The sequence below is a fragment of the Sinocyclocheilus anshuiensis genome, unplaced genomic scaffold (genome assembly GCF_001515605.1).
Source record: "Sinocyclocheilus anshuiensis isolate Anshui unplaced genomic scaffold, SAMN03320099.WGS_v1.1 scaffold546, whole genome shotgun sequence".
Taxonomy (NCBI): domain Eukaryota; kingdom Metazoa; phylum Chordata; class Actinopteri; order Cypriniformes; family Cyprinidae; genus Sinocyclocheilus; species Sinocyclocheilus anshuiensis.
The window spans coordinates 1,368,137-1,394,121 of NW_015542451.1; positions in this window are offsets into that span (position 1 = coordinate 1,368,137).

Consider the following 25,985-nt stretch of genomic DNA (forward strand, 5'->3'; position numbering starts at 1 on the left):
GAATGGAACAATGAATTATAGGATGAACAATGGATAGAATGATAGAATGAATGAACCATACATAGAAAGAAGTAACAAATGATGAATAAAATTATAGAACTAAAGAATGAGAGATAAAAAGAACAAACAAATGATAGAAAGAACAAACAATAGAACAAGAATGGACAGCAGAACAAATGACAGACAGAAAGAAAGAATGAACCAACAACAGAATGAAAGAATAGATGATAGAAATGCAAACAGATAAAATGAACGGTGTGTAGAATGAAAGAATGGACAATAGAACGATAGATAGATATAAAGATAACTGAACGATAGAAAAAATGGATGATAAATTGAACGAACAATAGAAGAATGAATGATAGAAAGAAAAAATGGAAGACAGAATGAACGATACATATAAAGGACAAACAATGGATAGAATAAAGAGAATGGATGACAGAATGAACAATGGATAGTAAGAGCGAACGAATGAACAATAGAAAGAATGCATAATAGAACAAACCACAAATAGAAAGAAAAAATGAACAACAGACTGAACGAATGAACCAACAAATAATAGTATAAATGAAGAGATGACAGAATGAACAACAGAAAGAACAAATGATGGACAGAATGAAAGAATGGATGATAGAACGGACAATAGATTAAATGAAAAAAGAACAAAATAATGGATGATAGAACGGACAATAGATTAAATGAAAAAAGAACAAAATAATGGATGATAGAACAAACAGTAGATAGAAAAAAAATGAATGAACAATAGATAGAAAGAAAGAAAGAAAGAAAGAAAGAAAGAAACGACAATAGAATGAACGAAAGAAAGAAAGAAAGAAAGAAAGAAAGAAAGAAAGAAAGAAAGAAAGAAAGAAAGAAAGAAAGAAAGAAAGAAAGAAAGAAAGAAAGAAAGAAAGAAAGAAAGAAAGAAAGAAAGAAAGAAAGAAAGAAAGAAAGAAAGAAAGAAAGAAAGAAAGAAAGAAAGAAAGAAAGAAAGAAAGAAAGAAAGAAAGAAAGAAAGAAAGAAAAATAGAATGAAGGATAGATGGATAAATGAGGATGGATGGATATTTTTCTCCATGTGGTCCACCTCGCCTTTATCCTGTCAGTGACTAAACTCTGCAAAGTATGTGCAAAGATACAAAGAAATGTCATATTGTGACTGAATTTAAGATTGAAAATCTGGGTGTTTCAAATACTGTGTAAAGTTAAAGGAAATCCAGCTTTTAAACACACAGCTTGAGACTCCAGTGATCTGCTTTGTCCAGCTGTTCTCGAACGCAAGAGTGGTTCCATGTGAACGGCCCCTTACTCTTCAGGAACGCGAGGAACCACCTAGTTTAACGGTTCCGAGACGCCGTGTTCCTGTGCTTTTACAGGGCTTACATGATGACACTGTGGGTTTGTTTTACATCCTCCATAACCTCAATATTCTGTAAGGTTTCCCACAGGAGACGCTGGAATAAATCACTCTGCTGCATCTGTCAATGGCCGTTCATAAAATGGCTGTTGCTCCCAATAAACGTTCGCATTCATTTCCACACTGGGATGGTTTTGGTTTTAGTATGGATGCCCGTTTTTTATTGTGGAGAAACTGCAGAGCGCAAGCAGTGACTGTAGGGAGGAAGTGAAGCTAATTAGAGTTCACCTGGAACGAGAGCTGACCTTAACATCTGGACGAGACCGCACACATGTCTGCTATCAGCCACTGACCGCACAGTACTGACTGTGTGCAGCTGATCTGAGACCAGTTCTGCAGACTGAGCCCGACTTATTTGCAGATATAGTCAATAAGAAGGATACAAAGTGAATGCCATCACAATCCACAAGAATCAGCAGTGTGATTCATAAAGAATCCCAATGGTGTCACAAAAAAACATTTCAGATAGAGTCACTGCAAAAAAATATTTTAAGCTATTAAGTCACACTAATGTATGAATTGCATTGCATTACATGACAACACATTATAAAACCAAGTGAGACCTAACAACTTAAACTTTTGACTTTTGGTTTGATGTTTTTATCTAATTGCAGCATTTTAACTTAAGTGTGTGCAAATAGGGTCACACGTCCTATTTTGGTGTCTGCATCAAATTAAATTTACTTATTTTATATGCATAGAAAAAATATTAAATGCATGTAAAGTCTACTTTAATGTTTCCAAAAAAATGTTTGAAAATAAAACGTCAAAATATGGGTGAAATAATGTTCCAGCTTAACAGATATATTTATGTACAAATGAAACAACATACTTATTCTGACCTGTACTTATTAAACTATATAAAGGAATAAGTGATCATACTACATTTTATTATATTTGAAAAGATTAAAATCTTTTTAACAGATAGCTGGGGTTAGTCAAATGTTTTAATGTTTCTGCATGTTTTTGTGTTCCTATAAAAATATGATCACCAAGCCTGCATTTACTCATACAAAATACTGCATATATACAACAACGACAGTGAAGTCAGTAATATTGTGAAATATTGTTACAGTTTAAAAGAACTGTTTTCTGTTTGAATATATTTTAAAATGAAATTGATTGCTGTGATTAAAGCTGAATTGTCAGCATCATTACTCCAGTCTTCAGTGTCACGTAATCCTTCAGAAAGGTTACACACATAAAGCTGTGTGAAGATGAAAGCATATTTAGGCCTACAGTCTGATTTAAATGGAGAAATAATTCATTATGTCAAAAATGAATGTGTGTGGCCTTTTCAAGCTAAAAATAACAACAATAATAATTTGCTATCTCTTAACCAATGCAAAGGATGTGTTTATCGTAAAGTAAATTACCAGCAGATGGTGCAAATGAGCCATGAAGCATTATTTTGAGAATGATAACAGATGAACAGCTTAAAGTGGAAACTCAGGTTTTCTTGAGTCAACATTGGGTCAAATCCCAAGTTTCAGTGTCATTTTTATAAATTCATTATGAAACGTCAGATGAGGCGGGTCTATGCGCCATTCCATTTTTTATTAAAGGAATAATTCCCAAAAATAAACCCTCAGGCCATTTAAGACTCGGATGGACTTCTGCTGGAGGATGCGACACTATGGATTATGGACTCGTTTTTTTGCCAGAAGCAAGGGTTTGAAGTTAAAAACACCTTAATGATGGATTTGTTTCTTACAAACACGCAGCTTTTGGCTTCACTAGATGGACTGGAGTGGTGTGGATTACTGGATGTTTTTCTCAGCTGTTTGGACTCTCATTCTGACGGCACCCATTCACTGCAGAGCATCCATTGCTGAGACATTGATGCAATGCTACATTCCTTAAGTTCCACATAAGAAAATTAAATAGCTTCTTGGATGAACATTTCTTTTAACCCAATCTTTCTATTATGAAGTTGAAGGAAATGTAACATTAGATGATTTCCTGGTAGAACATGATGCAGATTACTGTCCTGATCTATAAAGGACTCTTTGAAGATAACAGTATGTGTGCAATGGTTTTTTTTATGATGCAGCAAAAAAAACAAAAAAACTTTTTGACAATTGCAACATTCTGGTTCCAGCGCCATGATTTGCTTTAAGCTTTCAAGAGTCCAGAGCTCCAAACATAACAATAATAAATGCATGAATGAAGAAACAAAAATGAGACTGTTTATTTCTCAGTCATTTTGTTATCCGAGAGATTGTGAGAACATTCACAACTATTCCAAATACATGTCAAACATGGCAGCTACAGCAATAAGTCTGGCTCCGCATTCAGCTCAATTATCTCTCTCCTCAGAACTTCATGGAGTTTTTTCTTGAATCCTGGGAGTGGTGTGATGAAACTGCATATTTCCATTGCTTGTCGAGTGACAACAGACAGCAGGTCATGATACCAACACGACTGCTGGAATACTGCAGTAACAACACTATTACAGTACACAACCACAGTTGACAGGAACAGCCTGGGTTAGTTTGGGTGAAGCCTCTGTGCCATACAAATTATCTCCTGGATCACATTATGTCTTTAGTCTAAAAGAGTCTGAGTCAGTAAGATGTTTTATTTTAAGAAATTAATCATTTTATTCTGCAAGGATGCATTAAATTGATCAAAAGTGACAGTACAGACATTTATAATGTTACAAAAGATTTCCATTTCTAATAACTGCTGTGCTTTTGAACTTTCTATTCTTCAAAGAATAATGAAAAATAAAATGTATCAGTTTCCACAAAAATATTGTGCAGCACAACTGTTTTCAACACTGATAATAATCAGAAATGTTTCTTGAGCAGCAAATCAGCATATTAGAATGATCATGTGACACTGAAGAATGCTGAAAATTCAGCTTTGATCACAGAAATAAATTACATTTGATCATATATTCAAACAAAGAACAGTTATTTCAAATTGTAATAGTATTTCACAGTATTACTGATTTTACTGTATTTTTTAATCAAATAAATGCAACCTTGGTGAACAGAAGAGACTTCATTCAAAAACATTTAAAAATCTTACCGTCCCTGAACTTTTGAAAGAGAACCATTAATGTTCATTAAAGAGAGCTTAATGACCAAAATCTCACTTCCTGTTATGTCGACTGGAAAAACTGTTCATCCCAAAGCACTTCCTGTTGTATGAAAACAACACGTGAAATGCCAATTGTAGCCCATTCTCCTTCCTTAATCTGACATATATCTGAGAAAAACGGGATATTCAATGAGAAAAAAATGCAGGACTTAATTTTCTCCATACAATTACGTGAAAAGTGAGCCAGACGTAATGCAAGTTTATTAAAACAATGATTAAATATGCAAGTCATTTGTCTATTGGCTAGCATTATTCAATTACACTGTAAAAGTAAAGTCATCTCAGAAGAGCAAATGACATTTTTTAACATGATTTAATGAAGTGTTCACAAGAAAAACATGCTTCATGTTGACCTCTGAAGGGGGAGTATCATATTTAAAACTAAATGTGACCCTGGAGCACAAAAGCAGTCTTAAGTCGCTGGGGTATATTTGTAGCAATAGCCAACAATACATTGTATGGGTCAAAATTATACATTTTTCTTTTATGCCAAAAATCATTAGGATATTAAGTAAAGATCATGTTCCATGAAGATATTTTGTAAATGTCCTATTGTAAATATATCAAAACTTAATTTTTGATTAGTAATATGCATTGCTAAGAACTTCATTTGGACAACTTTAAAGATGATTTTCTCAATATTTAGATTTTTTTGCACCCTCAGATTCCAGATTTTCAAATAGTTGTATCTCAGCCAAATATTGTCCTATCATAACAATGGAAAATCAATGGAAAGATTATTTATTCAGTTTTCGGATGATGTATAAATCTCAATTTCGAAAAATTGACCCTTATGACTGGTTTTGTAGTTCAGGGTCACATATATGTTTCAACATTCACACAGTTTGCATGACTTAATATCTCATTTGTTTCTAAATGAGATTAAAGTGAGAACAAATGGAGACTTTTGCTGAAAATTCCTGCTTTTCAGATTTTTCTTCCGCAAAAGAAATGCTTCAGTACACTCTAAATATAAATATAACCCAGCGCTGGGTTAAAAAGGGACAAACCCAGCTATTGGGTTGTTTTGAACCCAACTGCTAGGTCAAAACAACCCAACTGCTGGGTCAAAACAACCCAATAGCTGGGGTTATATTTAACCCAGCATTTTTTACAGTGTAATCTCACATATCTTCTCTACAGTTTCAAAAGTGATTGCAATAATGTCTCAAACTGTGCACCGATTTGCCAAGAAACAATCTGCAATTAAACATGAGAGATTTTAAAATGAACTCAGACACGTCTCATCAACTGTAAATGACTGCAGTCAACAAAAATGACTGCACTGGAATCGAATGGGAAGCAAATTTCGTCTAGTGGAAACTTTTGGTACAAAGCCCAAACAAAATTTTTTGTGATATCAACCTCAAATTTGGTACGCAGCTTGTTTAGATTTATGGGCTTGATTTTCATTTAGTTTGACCATGTTTTGGAAAATATATATTTCATATAAAATTTTTAAACTGTATTTTTGTGCATTTTTCAAAATAATAAGCTTAGACTTTTTTTTTTTTTTTCACCTCAGCAATTTTGTCAAGTGTCTTCTTCAAAAGGGACCAAACTTAAGTCTGTGCTCAAAAGCTTTCAAGGTTTACTACAGTTTAAGTCGGAAATTTCATTTTCAGGTCTATACTCAAAAAGTGGTTAAAGAGTAAAATAAATGGATTATAATTATAATAAATATAATTTAGTATCATAAAATCCCCGAAAAATACAAAATATAAAAAAACAAACATTGTCCTATATTACGGATCCTATATCATTAATTAAAACATAGTACATCCATTTCATTTAAATGAGAAATAAAAGGGAAAAAATCTGTCATTTTCGACTACCACACAAGCAGCAGAAGTTTAAGCATTATGGCAAAAAATGAGCAGAATAAGAGCTAGATCACATGCGCAATTATATTCTGTGTGTTTTAAAACTAAGTATCACATGCACAGCATCACCACACATTCACAATTTGGACGCAGGCTCTGTGGTGGGCCTGCGTTATCAGGGGAACATTTCTGTGGCCTCCAGGAACCCGGTATGGGTGGTCAAGAGGACGACCGCAGGCCTCCAGTCTGGCAAAACTCCCGAGCCGCATACACACCCCTGCTGCTCCCCAAAAACAAACAGCTCTAAAACAGCCTTTGTCTTTACATTATACACTTCCATTCCTCAAGCTGTGCTCTGGTGGCTTAGAAACAAAACATCACATCAATGAGCAAAATCGTAAACACGTCGCATCTTTTGTGGAGGTGTACATCCTGTGTACAAAATATGTAGTCGCCATCACCGTTGTGACAATTATGGTCAATTTTGGGTGCAATTTTGCAAGTTAATGGCCGATGCAAGTTCTCGCTGAAGAAAAACAGCCTGTGGCGACTAAAAATTCATGCAATGTTTTCACATGCAAAATCAACTACCCAGCAACACCGAATCGGCGCTCTTGCATGATAGCTGTTATTCATTACAGATTTTCCATAAACATATAAATAAGTAAAGCTTTGATTTTTTTTTTTCTTTAAGAAAATCCTTTTTTTATTTTTCTTGTTTATTCCCCAAAATCCCACTGATGTTATGGCTTTGGCTATTTTCTAAGCTATGCTGGAAGCAATTGAATTTTGTTTCTGCTACAGTGCAAGCTTTGTGAAATATGATATATTATAAATTTACTTCAGATTTTCATGTTTTCTAGTTCAATATACTGAAATATTTACACTTCAAAAGCTCTTACCTAAACTTGAAGGGGTTTGAAAACTTAAAAAAGCACTGATAGTACAACTGTTATTAAATAAATGCACACTTTAGTTTTCCAAAAACTGAACCAGACATATTTTACATTATATGTAATGCAAAACGCATATTTAGACATTACATATAAAATATGGTGCAACAGCTGATTGAAAACAGTCTGGAAAATATCAAGGTAGATTTATGCACTTTCTAAATCTACTCTTAAGAGCTGAACGACAGCGAACAGTGTCTGTAAACTATAACTTTTGCGAGGCACTGACAAAACCACCTCTACCTTTCAACAGGCAAGAGAACAGGCCGAATGCAACTGTGGCTCTTTTGTGCTCACGTCCGATCAAGCAGAACGATCTGGAGAGGAGAGATGGGTTTAATGGATGAGGGAAGAGAAGCTTGTAAAGAAAAAAAAGAGAGGATACTTTATGACTTTGACTGTAGAATAACGAGACAAAGCAGAGGAAGAATGCAACTTTTACATGCCTGCCACAGCACTTTGGGTGAATCCTAATGATTCACGATAACAAGGGTTTCTTTTGTCTGTTTCTCTCCGTGTGCAGTGGCATGTTCAATATACTGAAAGGGCTTCATAATCACTGCTCCTACGGCAAACACAGCTATTACCTAGAGCTCGTTTAAGACCGTCTTGGTTCTTTGGTCATTGCATTTTATGCTTCTGCTGTTGCTCGGTGTCCATCCAAAGTCAAGTCACATCACAACCCCTGGCATATTAAATTGACTATTAAAACTGCTCTTAAAGGGACCCTTTGTGAAAAAGAAGTGCACTTAATTGTATTGAATGTGCACTTGCAGTGTACTTCAAATCTTAGAAGTATATATTTAAAAAAAAAACTAGATAGTATTAAAGGTCACTTAAAGCCTTAAAGTGTGTTTCGTTACACACTTCAGTACACTTTTAAAATGTAAACTTTAAAATAATGTCCAATTAAATGTTTTTCTTTAAAGGACATTTTAAATCATTATGTTTAAATCATATTTTGACATTCTTTAAAATACACTTTGATGTGTTGACTAATATACTAAAGGACTTGATCATAATTTTAACTGTAGGGTGTTATTTGATAAAACATTTAAAATTAATATATTTTAAATGAAATTGCAACTTTATCATAACGAAATAATGCGTAATTACAAATATATTTAAATATGACAGAAGTTCAAATTAAAGTATATTTGAGTTTACTATAAATGCTTGACAGTAACAATATTTCAAAAGCAATAGAAGTAATTACAAAATGACATATAAATACATATTTAATACTTAACTAGGTAAAAGAACATTTAAATTTAACTGATTGCATTTCATATAAATTTATACATTTTCATTTAACTGTAAATAACATGCAGTTAAGATTACATTTAGTTTGCATTTAAATATATTCTTTTAAAGTATATTATTTTCATAATAAGTACTCTTTTTAAAAGTATGCTCATGTGTACTAATTTTTCACATGGGACATTTCACCCAAAATAAAAATTATGTCATAATTTACCCATATTGTCCCAAACCTATATGAATTTATTTCTACTGTGGAACACAAAACAACTGTTTTTGGCCAAACAAAAAGTCAATGGAAGTCAATGGGGTCCAAAACAACATTGGACCTGATTGACTTTCACTGTATGGAAAAAAAACTATGACTTTTTTTAAAAATATCTTCGTTTTCATACAGGTTTATAAAGACATAAGGGTGAGTAAGTAATGGCACAATTTTCATTTTTTGTGTGAACTATCCTTTTAAGACAGAGATGGAGATCTGCATGCTATTGGATGAAGTATACTTGCTGAAACTTCACCCAGTACAGATGCCATATTGTTTCTCTTTTGATTCCCAAAGAGGGAAGTGACAACATGACAGAGTGATTGGGGACAAATTCCTGCTCCTGCCTAGACAACTTCCCAGCAGGGCAACGTCTGCTTTGTTTTTGCAACAGAGATCTTACTGTGATGATGATGATGGCCGCGCTCTTTCTGGACCGTCCCAGAACCAGCGTCCATGAAGAGCCGAAAGAACCTTCAGCTTCTTCAGGACAGAAAACCACAATAAAATTATCAATTCACCACTTTTCCATCATAATTTTAATCACAAGTCATACAATAACTTTCTATGAGAAAAAGACCCAATTTTGAAGTTAAATATTAACGCATGCATACTAAAATTGAATGTCGCATTTGACTACAGCATATGTAAGAACCAATGGTATTTTTTAAATCTAAACATGAATGCAAGTGAGACTTTGAACATTTGCATATGTGAACAAGGACTTCAATTTTGGTCTTTCCATCACAGAAGACTTGGAATATTGTGAGCATTTTCTGAAAACTGATGCATAAACTTCCAACGCAAACGAAAGCCCAACAGCCTGTCGATTTTCAGACGGTCACCTGATTATTTACTTCAATTTAATTCAATTCAAACATGAAAAATGCATGACATTTACATGCAAAGGCAGGAAAAGCAAAGAAATAAGGCGTCATGCCACTGAATCGGCTCGAGACTGATACGGGATACGAGCCATAAATTTGATTGATTGGATGGAAATGGTTTTATTTTGGCATAATGAACGCTATATTTTAACAGCTAACATTAAACTAAACAGGAGCAGTGTTTGGAATAGGAACTAAAGAGGCCATAGAGACTTTAAAAAAGTAGGCGTTTTGAGTCAAGGCATAAAGAAGACCACAATATGAGAGAGAAGACTAAAATGTGGGTGGGAAAAAAAAGAGATAGGGAATGACAAGTTTGCGTGAAAATTATCCAGAGTAGGTGCGAACTGTGAGTTTCTGGAAGCTTTCCTGTCGTAATATCTCACAGTTGGCTCTCATTATTGTTTCTTCACCTGGTGGTCTAAGCTCAAGTTCAGAGGATAAATCTGGGCATGTAAGTGAACCCGCACCAAGAGATTCAGTAGTGATCTTAGTTTTCACCACTCAGAGATCCGCATGTCGCCCTGAAATACCCGTTGAGCCTCGTCCAGACAGTGACATATTAGTGAGAAGGAGCCAAACCACATCAGTGTGCCATTATTAACAGCAGATTTTATGGTTTGCATAAAAAGCTGAGAAATATGCTCCTTGTTTTTCCAGCTTAGCGAGAGTGTGAGCTTGTTGAGAGGTCGTTTCAATCTCCTGACTTACGCGACACCAGATGCAGCATCGTTTCTTCAGCCAGCTCAATATACGGAGGACTGAACTTCAAGACACCTTTCTCTCGCTGACGTCAGAGCAAGCACGTTATTCACATCGACGGCTAAAACTGCAAGCAATATGGCAAGAGCTGCAGTCAGTCATACTCCCACTGCATGCCTTCAGTCCTCAGGAACGACGTCACCTCTTTCGCGACACCAGCGAATAGATCTTCATTGCATTATCAAGAGGTTTTACTTGGCTGTACATACAGTATTATAACAGAGGAGGGGAATGATGAAAGACATGCTCCATATGTTGCTTCTGAGTTCTTAAAACTTTGCTTGAAGCAAACACATCGACGTTCAGACTCAAGCAGGGCCGGACCTATAGGAAGCCTTCTAGAGCCCTAATTGGGGCCCGTGAGATGGTTCGTAATAAATGAGAAGATTTCTATTCCAAGGCACTTCACCCATTCTACACTGGTAGCAATCGGTCATACCTAACACAATAGCCAGGACTATCAAAACAACCAGTAAAGTAAAACAGTAACAGTAATACACACAGGAAATTCATACAATGAATGCACACTTTAGTTTTAACTCATATTCACATAGTTCTGCGCCAGTTTTTGTTAGTTGACTTTGAATTTGTTGCATTAAATAAAAATGTTGTCTATATATTTATGCACTGGAGAGATGTTGTCAGGTAACCTCAAATAAGTGATAAGTTGTATTCGAGTCAAAAATGTAATGCACCAACAAAAGCACTTCTTAAGGTAGAGCTCAACAGTAAGGATGTTTAAAATTAAAACTAAAAAAAAAAAAAAAAGCAAAAGAAATTTTATGAAATGAAATAGAAAAAACGTAATCTTATATTATTTCAGCTAGTTGACAAGACAACATTTCTCATTTTCATTTAGTTTAACATGATGCATTCATATAAAACTGATATAAGAATTGATAAAATTATAAAAGAAAAATAATTTTAAAAATAATAATACGAACGAAAAATACACAACAAATTTACTAAAACTTTAACTGAAATTAAAATGAAAACAGAAAATATAAAAATAAAAACGAATGCAAAATATTAATAAAAAATTATAATAGTATATTAATGATTGTAAAATAACACTGGAATGGAGCGGTAAAAAGTCTACCATATGATACAAGTTTTTTTAGTTTTTTTACTTTTGCAGACAGATAAGTAAATCTGGGGTGAAGGGAACAAAGAGTAAGAGTACACATTGTTAATTTATTGTTCATATTACCACCACTGCATAATACAGAGCTGGCTGAAAAACAGCAAACCTGTTTGGATTTCTATGATGTATTTTACAGATACACTGTGATTGCAAATTCTATTGATTTGTCAATAGAATAATAATTTGTCAAGATAATGTTATCTTCATATAAGCGAGGTTTTGTTAAATGCGCAAGAATTTCTTGAAAGCATCGGTAAGAATGTGTTAAACAACAAAATAATCAGTAATGTTTTGAATCATTTTCCAGTAAGTGTGCATTTATGAATTTACAGAGTTACATTATAGTTATACAGTTTTCAGCTTGTTTCATATTTTCTTTTGGTAAAAAAAAAACGTATTTAATTTTAGTGAACAAAACAATTTGTAAAGAAACCTTAACATTTAATGATAAAAACTAAATATTTATAGCAAATATAAAAAAATTGCATTGCTTAAAAAATGAAAATTGATTGAATCTTTTTTTTTTCGGCTGCCTGACTCAATCACTAAAGTTGAAAATTAGAGACTTCTGATTCTTATATTTTGTGGATTGTTTCAGCATCATTAAAGAAAAAATCACAATGCACTGCTGAATGGATTTTTCCCCCACCTCAAATTATTTTACACTGGTGGGCCCATTTTCATGATTTGGCCCGGGGTCGCAAAAACCCACGGACCGGCCCTGATCCAAGGGCTTTAAGAAGCTTGATATTATCACTGACACTGCTAACTAAAGTCTCGTTTTTTCACATGAAAACTCACAGAAGCTCATAGCCAGTTGGACCCCCATGTCTGCTTCAATCCAAGTTTTGTGGTGAGGGGTGAATATTCTAACCTGCACACACTCACTAGCCAGTCTAATAAAACATTCAAAGGAGGACAGGAATTTCCTTCTGTCTGTGGTTACTGGCTTCCTGATGGGACCCCCTACTGCCTCCATTCTGGGTGCGAAACAATGACCCAGTGTTTCATCACGACTATAGATATCAGAAATACATCTCAGCGAACCGAACAAACCCATTCATACCACTAATTATTCCATTTTACATAAGTGACACGCAAGATTAATATAAGGCACGATATTAGTTATTTTAAAGGAATATTTCACCCAAAAATGAAATTTGCTGACACTGTCCTCACCCTCAGGCCATCCAAGATGTAGATGAGTTTGTTTCATTAGAACTGTTTTGGACTTTTGCTTGTAAATAGTTCTTGATCTGTGCAGACTCCTCTCCTGATTCAGACAAGACAACTTTTTCACAGGAGGAAGCGTTATTATGGATTATGGACTCTTTTGGCCAGAAGAGACAGTTTAAAGTTAAAACGTCTTAATGATGGATTTGTTTCTTACAAACATGAAGCTTTTGTCTTCTCCAGATGTTAAGTGATGGACTGGAGTGGAGTGGATTACTTGTGGATTATTGTGATGTTTTTATCAGCTGTTTGGACTCTCATTCTGACGGCACCCATTCACTGCAGAGGATCCATTGCTGAGACACTGATGCAATGCTACATTTCACCACATTTGTTCCCATGAAGAAACAAACTCATCTGCATCTTGGATGGCCTGAGGATGAGTACATTTTCATTTTTGGGTGAACTATTCCTTTAAAAAATGTAATCTAGTATACTTCCTTCCCGAATTATCACAATATTGCAAACACTGTATTTGATCACAATTTTTTTCACGAGATAAAAAATTAATAAAGTAAAAGCCACACAAAGAAATTATATTTCGGTGTTGACACATGCAGCTACTTGTTTCCTCGTCAAACTGCATGCAATGCAACAGCCTTCAAAGTAATGTCATACTGACAAAAGCCACAAAATAGTGTGCCATAGTAATTATTTATGAAAACCTCAGCCTCACGTTAAGTTCATTCCCATCCAACACTGCTGTGACCTTTACCTCATTAGACGCCTGCAATCATACTGGGCTAAACTCTTACAGAAATCATTTTGTAGCACAGGTTGCCAAAATTCATTTCAATATTTCAGTTTTACAATGCCAGACAACAGCCTGTGTGGTTGACATTTCCTGCAAACAAAGAAACATTTGTTCAAGTACCGGTAACTCATAAAACTGTACTGAAAAGGAAAAGAAAAAGGCAGAATAAAATATCCTCTTTTTTTATTGAAATCATGTGCCAGTTATGGATTCGAAATGGCAATGAGTGCTTGTAATTAGGCTGATTTGATTACGAGCTTGCCCATCAACTTTTCTGACTGAGTTTTCTTCTAAGGAGCTGTTTTATGTCTTAAGCATGGATATCAGCCTAAGACACATCATAAAAACTCACACCATTATTCACTGCCAGTAATTGTCGCGGAGCTATTGAAAAACTCTTGCGTCTCGCCAGATGTGCACAGATTGGCCGACCACTTCTAAACCATTTTTAAACTCAAAATACAGCCCAATGTATAACACAACTCCCTCCATCAATCAACTAGCTGAAGTCATTCATTTACAGGCAGAATTCTTTCTCACAATACACAGTCTAGAGCTTTGAAGAATCCCATTTCGATGAGTTTTTAGAATGATTGATTTTTATTTCTGTGATGAAACGGTAGATTGGTTTGTATGGGATCTGCAGATGTCAACATTCTGCCGCAGTAAATCACTTGGATAAAGACAGAGACAGATGTGAGACAGCAGAATGAAAAAATACCAATGTTCTTACTCCAAATGGATCGTGATCACTGGGAAAGTAAACTGCGCCTGTATCATTTTGTGTCAAAGCACAAAAATCAAAACCTGGGAAAAACAAGAGTTTTGGAGTCTAGGACTCGCTACTTTAAAGGAAAGCTAATTGAATGCAGGTCTAGTGGAATGCATAGAAGTACTGATGGTTATGAAAATAAATGCAGATTCTTTTAAAAATAAAAACAGGTTCACACTCACCTCATACGTTCCTGTTTAAAGATGATATCTGCAAATTCAACAGTTTGCCACTCTGATTTGCACTTTCAGACTAAAACATGCGGTAAACATAGTTAGCGGCTGATAAAATAGCTCAAACTAGACTGAAGATGACTTACAATATTTATTTAAAAGCTTTCATATCGACATGTCACTTAAATGAGCTCAGTCATGAGAATTCAAAGTAAAGTTTACAAGGCAACAATTCAGCTCCCCATCTAAAAAACGGCTTAAACCTGGTTCCCCAGTCTGGCAAAGCTGGTTAGGCTGGTCTGCTTTGCTGATTTAATGTGGGGTTATTCTAAAAGAACGACTACTTGTCCAACTGCACAACCTTTACTACGTGTCTCCAGTTTTGGTGTCTTGTTCCTGAATGAATCAGTGCTTTTGAACAAATTGGTTGAGTGAATGGTGCAATGACTCACTCATAAATACTTGTTAAGTTTCTGAATTAATCATTGTTTTGAACAAATGGGCAGATTGGTTGGCTGAAGAAAACAATGACTCGCTCATTAAGACAGTCAGTTGTTTTGTTCCTGAAGGAATCAGGGTTTTGAATGAATCAGTTGAGTGAATGATTCATTGACTTACTTGTCACTACGTACTGGCTTTACAATGTAACCAGCAAAAAGAGTCCCTGAAATACCTAATTCAAAGACCCGAAATAAACACTGTACAGTATAAAATGTGCATCAGAGTTTTTTTAGTGTCGTTGATATACTATTATAGTTTTTGTTTCTGTTATGATTTATATATCTCATTTTAATTTTAGTAAATATTTTAGTTTTTTTTATATTTTGTCATTTATATTAGTTTTTTATGTCTATATTGTTTTATTATTAGTTTTTAGTTTATTTAGCTTTAATTATTTTAGTAATTCAAATTAAACTAAATAAAAATAAGAAATGTTGCCTTGACAACTAAATGAAATAAGTTAAATTTTTTAAATTTATTTTATTTCAATTCATGTTTATTTAATTCGAGTAATGAACATGTTTTATGGTTTTAGTTAATGTGAATAACCCTGATGTGCATTGGCTGAGTTTAAAAAAAAAACAGTAAATGCATTACAGTTAAAAAATAAATGTTACACAAAATGCACGTCACACTGATATTTTTATGCAAATCGTTTTAATAAGCGTATTACAGTCAGTTCACCTCGATCAATGTCAGTTTAAGTTATTAGCTCAAGGATGCATTTGTGATAATTCTTTAATCATCACGTCTTTAAACAAATTAGGGATTTGAACCTACATCTTTTCAGCTACCCAACCATATTTTCAACCGATACCAACTGCACCAGCTGATGAAAGCATGTTAACCCCGGTCTCAGCTGTTAACTCGGTGCTCAGGGTTCAAATATCTCCCTTTGATAAACTGGGCAAGTCTCCACCGCACCAAAAGTTGCCCATGTGGTGTATGTCTTGGAACAATACTGTATTTATGACTTCCTGTGGTTAGGATTTTGTAGCTCATGATTTCATTTTATTTTTTTATTTTTTTTACCATGTACTGGAGTTTCACCGTATTGTCTACCCTTCTTTGGCAGCAAGACTTTATTTATCTACTTTAATCTTTAGCGGTTCCTCGAGATTCGGGGTTCAGAAGGGGCGATCGGATGTTATGATGTCTGGACAAAGGTGTAGCTGTATTTCGTTGTTAGCTTTGAAACACGATCTACTAAAACCTACCTCTTGAGATGCCATGATGTACGTTTCAAGCAAGTTTTTTTAGTTTCCTCTCATATCTACAAGGTCATATTAAGTGTAAGTATAGAATTTGGGCTACAAAAAGACACAAGATAGCTATGTGAAAGAAATATCCTTCAACCACAAGCTTCCTCTGACCGAACGTTTGCCAAGTCGCAAATTAACGTTGATTTAGTAACAACAGAAGCCTTTTGTTTAAATACCTAAAAGAAGAGAAAATCACAGCACTCAGGTTTCCATCTTGTTATTTTTCTGCACATAAAAATTTCATGATGAAATAAAGCAGTCCGTGCTTAGGGTGAAGAGATGGATGACTTACTGGATTCGGCTCACTTGGTCAGTGCACTTGACTGATGGCCGTTGCACAAACATTGTCATCGCTCTGATGAAGCACGAGAGCTGTTTAAACAATCACTTGTCTTACTGAAGTAGTGCATTTCATTAGTTCCGCACACACAACCCACGCAGCCATATAGGAGGAGAACAAGAAAAGTGAAGGAAACATCCTCAAAGAAACATCTGAATATTAGATGTTTATGGAGAAGAAAAAGAGAAAAGAAAAGTGAAAAAGACATCCATATGGAAATGAAGATGTGGAATGTTATCCATCCCCAGACAAATAAATTACTGACTCAGTCTTTGGGAACCTGAGCCTGATGTCTGGGGAATCTCGAAAAGCAATGATAATCAAATATATCAGCTGCTGCATTTCTATTCATCCTGCTGAGGGCTGTATTTCACAGAGCCGCTGAATGGGAATAGCAACAGTCTACATCATCTCTACCCAAACGTCTGATCAGCTTCACATATGCTGGCTGGAACTTTGCTTTTGCTGGCCTCCGATTCAAAAGAATTCTTTGAGAAGAGCGAGAAAGAGCAGGTGGAGAAAGAAAGAATGAGGTAGAGGAGGAGTGCTGAATGTCTAGATGCTTGACGTGATCGTTTCTGGTGTGTTGCACCAGTTTTTTCTGCAGTCCATATCTATCTATGAGTCACAGTCTGCTAAGTTTTAAAAAGTGTTTTTTCACTATTGTTTACAACAGGATCTGCATGTTCATGGGTTTCAATAAAAAAACTGTTATCAGAGAATATAAAAACTTTGTGCATCAAAACCACTCCTTTGCTGATAAAAAAAAGAAGAACTTGATTTACAGAATTCGACGAATTTGCAACAGCTGAATGTAACATTTCTGACAAGCCAAACATGTCAGTCTCTTAGTAACATACTGCATTTAAAGGGGACATCGGATGCCCATTTTCCACAGGTTGGTATGATTAAGGTCTTCATGAAATGTCTGTAACATACTCTGGTTAAAATTCCTCAATGGTCGTGTAAAACAACTTGTCAAGAACAGCTCTGTTCACAGCGAGCCGTTTCGGTGCATGTCTCTTTAAATGTTAATGAGCTACTGCTCACCCCACCCCTCTATTCCATTTTTCGTGTATTCGGTGGCGTGTTACCATCAAAAACAAAACTAATCCACTTCGTCCTCAGTGGCTCTGATGTCAGGAGAAAACTAAGACTTATTTTCGCTTTTACATCAAACTACAAAACACCTGCATTGCTTACGAGACCTTGTTGTTGCTACAGCTGCTCGAGCGCCGAGAAAACGGATGAGGGCGGAGATATGCTAGCAGCCATGGGCGGGGCCTGAGCAGTGTGACATCATACTGCTCAGAAAATCAAAACCGCTTGATAATTGTGACTGTTTAGGTTTATTGGGGATTTTAAAAAAGGATTGAATGGATTTGTATCATTGTAGGCTGGTTGCACACACTGGCTGTTGGTTGGAATATTAGAGCCAAAAAAAATCGACATAACACACTCAAGGGCATCAATCACTTCACTGAATACTTGCCAGCTAAGAAATAAATAATTATTACCTGACGATCCGTCTGTTTTCAAATCCACATCATTTGAATATCACGACTTTGATGTGTCAAAAAAGTTTCCCATAGATTGTGGCTGGAATCAGATTCATTGTTAAATCAGAGAAAATCGCTTCCTGATATTTTACTGTTTCTCTTTAATCGAGAGATCAGCTACTGAGAAATGTGGTTTTATCTGGAGATTGAACATTTAATTTTTTTTTTTTGACACAAGGGAACAGGAACATACAGTATAACCACACTGAATCTGTGAGGCACCTTTCAGCCTAATGACAAACACAGCTGTCGCCGCTCAGTGCTCATATTTTTCAATGATTTGATGCCGAGGGTTCATCCAAGGGTCAGACAATAATTCTTGGAAATCAGCAATGGCCTGTGGCAATAGCACATACCGTAGGATAATAGTGAAATAATTCAGGTAAAACAAGATATGGTGGAATTTGTTGAGCATTAAGAAAAGAGCTCTGTATCTCATAACTGTTGTGCTTAGAACATTTTTATTCAAGATTTGTTTGTTTTTTCCCTATGTTTTACAATGAGCTACCAAAGAACAATGAATAAAAGCAGTCTCATCTTTTTTCATATAAATTACTCTCTAAATGTCAAATATCAAACATTTAGTGTTGTATAAAAAGGCACATTGTGTACAATATTTTGCAATGTGAAATGATGATGAGAATTAAGCCAATGAAGACAAGCAGATGTTTATTTGGAATAAGATGCACCAAATCAATCACAATAACACCAGAAATGTGTATTTAAAAACACATTTTAAACAGACTTTGCAATCCATTCTTTTCATTTTGAATTGAAATTTTAAAAAGCCTACTTAGTTTGTGTCTTAAAGCTACCGTCCATAAGTTTTGCCTCTTTGTCGCCATCTCTGTTTGAAACCTGCAACTGCAGTTATTTGCGGAACTATCTTCTTTACGTGGGTTATGCATCGGCACGGCTCCTCAGCGCGGATGAATCTAATGTTTTGAGGTGTATGTGTGGGCTGTCAGTCAACGCACCGGTGTGGATAGCCTATTCAGTGTACTTCGGAGGTACAGATACTACGTCTTGGAAGTATGTCCAAAATAAGAAGTTTCACCGGAAAATGTCATCTGAACAAGTAACATGTCTTCCAGTTTTGTTCTGACCAACTGAGAAAAAAACGTTTTACAATAAATCACGGTACCAATGGTGAATAAATGTAACGATTGCAAAGTTAGCTCAGATCACGTAAAATCATGCAAATTATTGTAATACGTTGTTCTCAAATTCCTAAAGTTAACAACATCAACATTGCGTCACTACGTGTATTTAGTGTGTCATTATCTGTAGATTTCCATCTCTGTACAGTCTATCTCTAATTATCATTCCATTCGAATGTCATCGAAAGAAATTGTTCTTTTAACCTCAAAAAACATTTTAATGTTCCTTAGAACTAGTTCTAAAATGACAAGTTTAATTATTCCAGCTTCTCTAAGAAGAGGCTCCAAACAATCCGCCACCTGCAGCATCCACACACGTGATACTAGCCGGGACTCCTTCTTTATGTTTACAGACGAAACGTAATGATGCAAAGACGAGCGACCCGAACCACTCAAATTAGAAAGCACTGAGTTACAAGCTTAAAGGAACACTCCACTATTTTTGAAAATAGGCTCATTTTCCAACTCCCCTAGAGTTAAACAGTTGAGTTTTACCGTTTTCGAATCCATTCAGCCGATCTAGGGGTCTGGCGGTAGCACTTTTAGCTGTAGCTTAGCATAGATCATTGAATCTGATTAGACCGTTAGCATCTCGCTCAAAAATGACCAAAGAGTTTCTATATTTTTCCTATTTAAAACTTGACTCTTCTGTAGTTACATCGTGTACTAAGATTGACGGAAAATGAAAAGTTGCGATTTTCTAGGCCGATATAGCTAGGAACTATACTCTCATTCCCGCGTAATAATCAAGGAACTTTGCTGCCGTACCATGGGTGCAGCAGGCGCAATGATATTACGCAGCGCCTGAAAATATTCCCCAGCACGCACCCTTTGCTAGCAGGTGGTCACGTTGGTTGTGTTGACGGAAGTTAGCCTATTTTCAGGCGCTGAGTAATATCATTGAGAGTATAGTTGGAATGAGAGTATAGTTCCTAGCCATATCGGCCTAGAGGAAAATGAGCCTATTTTCAAAAATAGTGGAGTGTTCCTTTAACGTTGTGAATCGGGTTATGGTAAGGAGATCGTTTTGAACACTGATTCGTTATGTACTTGCTTAATAATTGATTTTGGATCATTTTTAACCAAAAAAAGTTGTGGAATGCAGCTTTAAGTAAATGTCATAACATTTTTATTTTTAATTGTACGTTTTTTCAGAAAGAAGTAAGCTTTAATGTCATTAAACAATCTGCATGCTTGCAAATAATCAAATTACTCTGAAAAAATATGCTCAAATAGTCGCACACCACACCAGTGATGTTTATTTGAGAGGGCTGAGGGATCTACACATGCGGCCTCAGCAGCATGAGGTTCAGGGCAGCCGTATTAAAGCAGAACTAATGATGACTGACAGCAGTCCAGAGTTCAAAGCTCTGACTGTGAGGTTGTGTGGGATGAAGTCACTTCAGAGGACAGAGAGAGAGAGAGAGAGAGAGAAAGTACCATCTGATGCAGCCCTGCAAAACTGTTGTACGTCTGAATATGTAATATGTAAGCATGATTTTGAATTGTAATTAACTTAAAAGTAATTTACTGTTGTTCCAACTTTTAATTTTTAGATTTTTTATTTTTTATTTTTTGGCTAAAATGCGTAAAATAAAAGAAAACCAGAAGAAATCAAATACAATCAATATACCAATACCAATCTTAACTTTAGGCCTAACATTTAGGACTAATTTTAAGATATATATATATTTGAATTGCATTTATAAAACCCATCTGGATTACACAGTTTTAACACAAACTAATAAACTTAATGCAATGCCTATTTATCAGTCATACAGAAATAAAAAAAAATAAGATTTATGACATAGGTTATTATTATTATTATTTGATTTTATACAAATAATCATATTTTCAAAATGTATTTATTCAAATATTGCCATTTTGCATATTGCATTTTAAATTGAATTTTGATACCCATATGCTTCCATATAAATCAACATAAACCTGTTCATTGTGAAACCATTCAAATGTATTCAGTTAAAATGTATGAACATGGTTAAAAAACAATCATCATTCAGTTAGTTCAAATGTATGAGATTGAAACAAACTGGACTGACTGAAGATAAATATATAAACCTGGTTATTATGTATTTAAAACACATTCTATTTATTAGTATTATTACATAAATCTTACCTGTTTCATGTATGTATGACTGACAAATATGCATCACATTAAGTGTATTAGTTTGTTTGTGTTAAAACTGTGAAATAGCCAATTCAAATGCATAAACCTTAAATTAAGTCTAAATATTTTTTGAGCATGTATATACTGTATACCTGTTAGAACAATTTCATGAAAAAGCATCTTTTTTCCTTTACCAAAAACGTTGCCAATAATCTGACCTGTGAAGTTATACTGCTCACGCACCATATTACACTAACAAAAACATGCTGGGAACAAAAACAAAAATGGAAAGTCATTTCACAGGTTTGCGAAATCCAGCCCAGGCAGTGAGTGAGGGTGATTTATGGAGAATGAAGCCAGCAGATCTAGTGAGGTGCAGAGAACAGGCCATTCCCTGCATTAATGTGGAGTGTAATGGTCTTGCTGAAGGAGTGATGATGGGAAAATGGCCTTCCTGCTCAGGAGCCCTTGAAGTGATTGATAACGGTGAGGACAGAAAACAACGGCCTATGACCAGTCACACTCTCCTTTAGTCACCGTATGGATAAACAAACCAGGAGGGAGTAACGTCTTGGCCTCTTCTTTGACTATGTCCCACAAGATGCAGAAACAGCTGTTATATAGCCACGTCCACAGACTACAAACCTCTAATGGGGATGATAATGATCATTTACCGAACTTTTAGTTGACTTTCAAGAGAAAACATAGAAGAGCTAAATGTTATTGAACAGAGTGGCTGATCCATTAGCCAAAAAGAGTTTGCATTCAAGTTTGCATTCCACAAAAAAATATAATATTAATAAGCAATCCATTGTTTTATCATATCCAAAAACTTGCCGCATTGAGACTTTTGTATTAAAAGCACAAGGGTCCTTGGCACAATTACCTTCTCTATATTAAAAAATTCACATGAATACACTTAATTTTGGTTATGGTTTGATTTATTTGTCTATTCATATCTTTTGTGCTTAGCGCTTCAGCTTTTATCTTGAGGGATTAGTGTTCATATCACGTTTTTTTACAAAGCAAACCGCCGTCTTATAGATCATGTCAAACTTCATAACTTCAAACCATGATCCAACATGTCCTTTGACACAGTAAACCTGCTTTTCATCTCACTGAGGGTGAATAAACCGTGATTCTGACAGCAAAATTGCAATAAATTATGACCTTTGCTGCGTTGGAGGAAAGAATTGCTCAGAAATGTGAATTGAGAAGTGTATGGTTTTGAAGATGATTTCTGAAGATAAATGCTGGATGATTGTGGTGGATTTTTGTAGACAGAACGTGCTTCTGGTGAAGGGCTGTCACTCATTCCTGGTCGTCCCTCCTTGTGGTCAACATTCCAGTGGTTTGGTGTAGCACTCGCTCATTAAGAGTCCAGATGTCTCATTCCTAATGATTGATTATCTATTTTATATGTCTGGATATTGTGTAGTTTACCACTTCTGGATGTCCAGGCTTCAGTCCACAAATGAGACCTATGTGAAATTTTTATTTTATTTTATTTTGTTTTGTTTTATTATTTTATTTTATTTTTTCTTTAAAAATCTATTTTTCTTGATCTACTTTTGGCATTTATACTTTTTTGTATTTTTTTTTATTTATTTTTTTTCAAATCTCCCTTTGCGACTTATATTGTTGAATGTTCTCCATTCAACTCAACACTTTAAAATAAAATGGAAACATGGGAATTATGTAGTGAAAAAGGATAGACTAAACAATAAAACATTTCTTACAACAGTATAACATTTTTATTCTTTGTTGGCTTTTGCACTATACATTTAAAAGTATAGCCACAATTTATATTTTTTCTAAAACTTATGTCAAGCATTTCTTTAAATTTTATTTAATTTTTAAAAAATCAGAATTTGATGCGATATCTGTTTTTGGTATTTATACATTTGTATACTTTTTCAGTTTGAAATCTCTCAATGACTTATACTGCTGAATGTTCTCCATTAAAAAAAAAAAAAGTAAAAACTTTGAAATAACATGGGAATTATAGTGACGAAGAAAGAGAAAATAATAAAACCTTTCTTACAAAACTATAGAACTTTCTTACACTTAGTTTGTTTGTTGTTCCTCACTAAGCAAAATACTGAAATTAAATTTTAAAAGTATAATAACAATTTATATTTTTCAATTCAATTTAAATGAATTTCCAAATAAAAAGAGACTGCAGTTATATCTTCCACTGACATACAGTACATTGTTTAAACTAAATGAGAAGAATGATGGCATCGTAATATTTGCATATTGAATTATCATCGCTTTTTTTTCTTCTTGCATCTCTTTACATACAAGCTGCTGAATTATGTGCGGATTCTCTGAACTACTGACAGAAAACAAGCATGACATGGCAACAGCAGAGTTTAAGGCAGCTCTGAATTACAAATCACTTTTATTGCCTTGCAAGCATTTAATTCAGGAAATGCAAATATAGTTCATTTAGCTTTATTCATCAACCGTTTTGCATGATTGGTCTCTATATGCAAATGCAACAGACAGACCGGATATTTCTGAGAGACTGGAGCAGTCAAAAAGCAAGCCGCTGATGTAAACCATGCACACAAGAGAAGAGAGATGAAGCCAAACATTGATGAATCTTGGCACAGATGAGGCGGTTAACAGAGGTTTTCATGGCCTATGGACATCCATGACTAAATCGGTCAAAATGGTTATTTAGTTGGAGCCAGCGATATGAAAAAGTGGGAGGTTGGTGAGGGTCCAAAAAAAACATTGCTCACACTGTCTTTTAGTTTAGTTTAGATGAGCACTCAATCCTAAAAAAATTAATAAATAAATAAAAACCTTGAGAATGAGAGAGAGTTTTCAGTCCAGAGAGGTTGCAAAGGGTTTGTCGAGGTTTATTGCAGGGCACCAGACACATTTGTCATTTTCAGACCAAAACACTGGAAAGATTGAATGGTTTAACAGCCATTTATTTATTTGAAGCGTTCTTGTTTCTGGGAGTTTGTTTTTTCCATTGTGCATAAGTTAAAAGAGTCATGAAAAGTAAATGAACGGCAAATTATTATATCAGATATTCAGCCTTTTAGTTGAGTTTGCAAACTTGAGTTTTGCCCCTTTAAAATCAATGATTATGGCTGTACAATGCATTAAGTCATAGATTTATCATTATAATGACATTTTAAGTATTTATTATAAAGTACAGGTGAAATAATGGATAAAACTCTGCATCTATAAAGTCTGCCTGTTTCATCCTGAGCGATGGCGTGCAGACAGAAATGGATGTGGTGTTGTAAGATGTTGCATATAATCACAAACCTTTTTGCTTCATCGTTCATTATGGGGCAAACATAAGAACAAAATGAGGGCATGCAAAGCCCAGTGTGAAAAGAAATCTCTAACTGTGCTGAACAGTGCAGCTGGAAGTATTTTAACGGCTTGTCACCACCTCTTTCACTGTGAGCAACCAAACTGTTCAAAGCCAAAGAAACAGTCTGAAAAGCTCTTCCTGAGAGGTTACATTTATAATTACACTCCAGAATGAGAGAAATCTCACGTTATCTGTCCTCCTCACAAAATCGAAGAAATGCAATGCATTTTACAAGCTTTATGATGTACTTTGCTGACTTTATGACTGCTTACTGTGATGCAAATTGATTTTGTCTTCTAGCATTTGCTTTTTTGTGAGACCATACATTCCACATCCTGGGCTCTTGATACCAAACATTTGTGGGTTTGGCCATAGACACCACAATAAAACATACAGTATATGGGAATAGAAATTTTCCAATTATCTATTACATTTTTTTTTCTCATAAAAAAATGTTAGTAAATTAACATCTCAGAAAGAAAAAAAAATCAGTTAGCCTTCAAATCAGAGGATTTTCGGTAACACCTTACAATAAGTTTGCATTCGTTAACATATTTAACTACATGAACGACACTTATACAGCATTTATCAGTCTTAGTTAAGGTTTAGTTCACCATTTACTAATACATTATTAAAGCAAAAGTTGTACTGTTAGTTAATGCACTGTGAACTAACATGAACATTTTTATTAACATTAACAGAAATTAATAAATGCTGCGAAAAGAAATTGTTCATTATTTCATTTTAGTTAATGCGTTAATTAAGTTTAAGAAATGAGACCTTATTGTAAAGTGTTACCAGATTTTCTTTAACAAGGCTTAAAGTCCTCTACAGAGAAATGAAAAGAAAAAAATTTATATTATTAATGTTTGTGACAGTGTTGGGGGTAACGCATTACAAGTAACGTGAGTTACGTAATCAGATTACTTTTTTTCAAGTAACTAGTAAAGTAACGCATTACTTTTTAATTTACAAGAGAATATCTCAGTTACTTTTTCAAACAAGTAACGCAAGTTACTTTTTTTTCTTCCAATTTATTGATTGACAGCTCTCCTGTCCCCATGTTGAGAGAAATCAGAAGATGTTACTGTAGTTCTAGAATAAATATGAATATGCATTAATTCATCTCTCACAAAAAAAA